General features: G+C 39.1%; 1 pseudogene across 1 annotated transcript in view; it reads right to left on the minus strand.

Moving 5' to 3' along the window:
- Nucleotides 1–206: 206 nt before the first annotated feature.
- The window catches only part of LOC143421847 (ras guanyl-releasing protein 3 pseudogene), a 5,927-nt pseudogene continuing 1,361 nt past the window's right edge, over nucleotides 207–4,772 (minus strand). The window contains 4 exon segments of the transcript XR_013101458.1: nucleotides 207–964; nucleotides 2,356–2,744; nucleotides 3,201–3,350; nucleotides 4,156–4,192. The product of XR_013101458.1 is annotated as a ras guanyl-releasing protein 3 pseudogene (transcript).

The raw sequence follows: 4,772 nt of genomic DNA on the forward strand, positions 1-4,772 counted from the left end.
AGGCTTCCCAACAGGACCTCACAAACAACAGCATGACTAAAGTTGATGTAGCAATAGCTAACTTAGTTAGTGGGTGTGACTGACTGCACCTTGCACTGCCAGGCTCAAAATCAGACACATGATTTAACTTTAAAGTCAGTGGAAACATCAAATTACAATGAAAAACATCCCTTCAGATGGCAAAGACAAAATGGCATGACATTGCATAAATATGTACTTTTTATTTGTTTTGACACAGAAAAATAGGAAAACACAAAGCACAACGCATATTTATGAAACCTTCCACACTTGATGGTGTACAGCATTTGTAAAAAATGCTTTTATCATCTTTGATAAAAGATCAATGATGGGAGAGACAGAGATCACAACAGAATGATTGAGGTTGTCTGCAGCATTTGTTTTGCTGAAAAAAACCCTGCAAGATCAAATTAAGGTGGGCCGCTCTGCAGCTGTCACTATAGAAATGCTGTTTCATGAGTCTTTGTGCTAAATGTTCTGTTGGTTTCCCTTTACATTCAGGTTCTGTTTCCTTTTATTTCCATCTACACATACAAACATCCAAAAAATTCCCTTTGCTATGATCATGTGACATCAGGATCTTGATGCTGCATCTCTTTATTAAAATCCAACACCAGATCATTTCTGTTCACATTCTTCCTGAGCTCCATTTGAAAGCTCGACGATGTAAAGCAACTGGCCAACAATCCATAAGGAAAATCCTTCATCTTGTGCCTTTCTGCCTGGAGCTAAAAGACTGTATGTTATAGAGCTCTTCTCCCTGACTTCAGCTCTATGTCGCTCTGTCTGTATTGTGCTGAAGTCTTGAGAGGACATGATGACTCCATGTTTTTGAAGGGGGACCTCAGAAAGCCAAGAATATCCCCCTGAAGCTCCTGGTCTTAGCGACTAGGGGCTTTCTGGATCTCCACGAGTGCTTCTCACCACTGTAACCGAGTCAGCTGTTCTGGAGTGGAAGAAAGAGGAGAGACATGTGTGTTTGGGTTGGTGGCATCAATTTATTTACTTTTTATTTATTTTAACTAAAGACCAGAGATGGGCAGTAATGCGTTACTATAATCCGATTACTTTTTTCAAGTGACGAATAACGTAAGGGATTACTATCGCACACTATAATTAGATTACTGTTACTTTCCCGTAAGCTGCCTTACTGCGTTACTAAATTGTCGTTATTTTGTTTGTGAAAGTGTCTCATGACAATGACGTAAGGGTGTGCAGATCAACAATGATATGGAATGTGGGAGAGAGTACATCCATGCAGCATTTAAAGCATGGATGTACTTACATTACTTTTAGTTTTCAAGCAAACCTCCACCCGCCTCACTCCTGCTAAACAGGTGAACATAGATTTAAGAGCGACAGGACTCAGTGCTGCTGAATGATTTTATTTATTTCCTGCTGTGTTTTACTTGCATCTATTTGAAAGAACGAGTGTAAACACAAAACATTATTATATTTTATATCATTGAATATGCAGAACATAGGTTTAAATGTTAAACACATTTCTTCAAGTCAAAGATTGTTGCATATAATTAAAATTTTTGCTTAATGCAATGTGCATAAAATTGAAAGATTAAAACAAATAAAAAATTTTAGAAAGAGGCTTTCCATTTGATTCAATTTTATATGATGGATTATGCAGAAAAAGTAGAATATGGCTCAAAGGTCTATTGCTTTATTACGTATTCAGGTTGTGTATCATGTTTTTGAAAAGTAACTAAGTAACTACTTATATTTGATAATAAGTAATCAGTAAAGTAATGGGATTACTTTTTGGAGAAGTAATCAGTAATGGTTAACTAATTGTTTCAAATAACTTGACCAACACTGGTCCTAAGTCACACAGTAATAAGTTATCTAATCCAAAAAGAATCAAAAGTAGAATGTGAAGCAGAGCCATCAGTCTGGGTTCAGGAGACAGACAGCTTAGTTGAATTGGGTGACCCTGAACCATGCCTTAGTTATTACTGGTTTACACTGGTTGACTTCCCAGGATGCACTGAGCCCCTCTCTTCTTTCCACTGCTGATGTGTTTACATGTCACTACTGAATGTCATTAACTTTGGTCTTGTCTCTCTATGCACTGTTTTTTCCTTTTTACTCGCAACCCAACCGGACTGCTGACCAAGGTCTCTTCCTGTTAAAAAAAATTAAATTCATTTGAATTCAAATTGATTTATATAAAGACGCAACAAATCCAAAAAATAATAAAAAAAAAAAAAAAGGTTTTCTTCTGCTGGTCATCAAATTGTTGGGGGTTTGACTTTTACAAATGAAACACTTCCGGCCTAAAATTTGATTTTTGAATAAAAATCCACAAATAATCTATTCCATTACCTTTGTTCTGTGTGTAACCCTGTTCTGTACATGCTCTACAGAGACGTCTGGCTTCTCCTGGGAGTCTACACTGCTTCCAGTGCAGTGCGGTGCAGAACCTGCCTGGTACTGCCTGCCACTCTGGTTTTCCCAGCAGGCAAAACCCTTGTTTTTAGACATTTTCCTGTGAGTCCTGTATTTCATTTTGGGGAAGGTGTGAGCACCACTGTCTGCCGCCTCCCAGGCATGTTCAGGCCACAGTGGTTCAGTCTGGGTAGCCTGGCTTATGGTGGCTCTCTGCAGGCGCACAGAGATTCTCTGGGCTGAGCCCGTCATCAGGGTGATGGACTGAGTGTCGAGAGCTGGAACTGCTGGTGTGACAGCGGGGAACTCAAACACCTCGTCCTCATCTGGAAAAAAAAAAGGAAACACAAAACAGAGGACTGTGAACAAATTATTTATAGTGTCATGATACACCTCAGGTATTTGGGCTTGGTTGCAGCTGCTGAAGCATCAAATGTACAAGGTAAAGGCATTAGTTTTTTTACTATAGTAGTGCTCGGGTATGCTTTCTGCCTCCTAAAACCCCAGTGATTTTCCTGTGGTTTAAAACCTTACGTGACTTCTGAAATCACAATTCCAGGCAACTAACAACTCTTGCTACATAGTATCATGTCATCTTAACAAGAATAAATGTAACAAGTGTTAAGTCGTTGAATTTCGTTCAGATCATATATGATCTAAGCACGCACCATAGAAACATTAAATTATTTTGTTCTAATTATAAGTTACACTTTTGCAAAGGTAATAACCTCCCATTTTCACTTTTTTGAGTGTATGCAGTGTTTGCAGTAGCTAAAAATGACCTTGACAGGCAGGCAACGTGGGGCTGCTGGGCAGTGAGCTGTGAGTTCCTCTGACTGGAGAAACGCTGCCCAGAGAGCCGGAGCGAATCAGCTTCCTACAGGCCAGAACCAGCAGCTCACGGCATTGTTTATGACAGTTAACACCACAGTCTGCAAAGCAAAAATAGAAGCATATAGTCAAATGTGTTCAAGTATCCATAGTATCATGGCAGTTTGGCAGTTCTAATGTGAAGATCAACTTGCTTTGTTGTTGGAACAGCAGCTTCATAGGCAGCAACAACAAATTCTCACATCAGCCTAACTCATACCCTTCTCTTGATTTAGCCTCTACATCACGTGAATGTCAAATTTCTTTCTCTCTGCAAATGGACGTCCACCTCAGAGGATCGTGGATAAATCAGGACTGTACAGGACTCACCACCCAAATACAATTTTGCATTTTAGACCAGCATAGTGTGTAATAACTGCTTTTTGTGTCCCACCTGTAGCCATTTCAGTGCATAAAGTTTGACATTTGTGGCTACAGGAATGATAGTTGATGAAACACTTCACCTTATGTGTGAATTATACTTCAGGGGCAAATTAACTTATGACGCAAACGGACTCTAGACTCGCTGTAAATGTCTAAATCAAGCTTCACTACTCTGAGTTTTTGATTGTGCCACATTGTCTTTACAATCTTGATTTGATTTATAAGACGCCTCTAAAATTCTGGTTAAAGTTACAAAGAACTAGAGTGGCTGCCCTCACCATTAAAAAAAATAAGGTTGGTTATGTAAGTCATTATTAACGATGACCTTAAACCATGCTTTTTTTTACTTATCTTGCACCTAACCCTTTAGGTTAGGTTGGATTTTTTAGCAATGATGATTTCAGAGGGGGCTAATTGTTATTTCTCTCTATTCATTTTTGTTTTCTTGGAAGACCTTCACAGAAGAAGCCAGTGAAATTATACCTTTGCATTTGTACCCCTGTTTGATGATCCCCCAGAGCTGTAAAAGAAATAGACAGAAAACAGCATCAGGTCACAACAAAGCACAGCAAATTTTGAAAACAAACAGGACACAATTACAACTGTTTGCACTATTTCCAGCAACTCTGTGCACGTCTTTTGTGTCTGTGCTTTGGACTCGGGGTAGTATCATAACAGTATGTACCCAGGTATGTTTAGGCAACTGAGAACTAGCAAGCAAAGACAGACCCTGTGAAATAAAAAATAAAAAATTAGAATGGGTGGGACAGGGGTGAGATCTCTGTCACCTCACAACAACAAGGTTCTTAGATTGAAGCGTTCTGCGTGAAGTTTGTATTTTTTCCCAGTGCTTGTGTGTGTTTTCTTTAGCAGTATAGGAAAAACATTCCACAGTCCAAAGACCTAAAGTGACCACAGGCAGATAAGGTGCTGAAATTGTACAGATTTAAAGCTCTGTAGGAATTTGTGGTTAGATCTGGCTTGTAAATGGACTTACACTTATATTGCACCTCTTTCCTCTATTTGAGCACTCAAAGTACTTTCTAAGTCTCATTCACCTAAACACACACACACACACACACACACAGACACACACACAC

The sequence above is a fragment of the Maylandia zebra genome, linkage group LG13, assembly GCF_041146795.1.
Source record: "Maylandia zebra isolate NMK-2024a linkage group LG13, Mzebra_GT3a, whole genome shotgun sequence".
Lineage (NCBI taxonomy): Eukaryota > Metazoa > Chordata > Actinopteri > Cichliformes > Cichlidae > Maylandia > Maylandia zebra.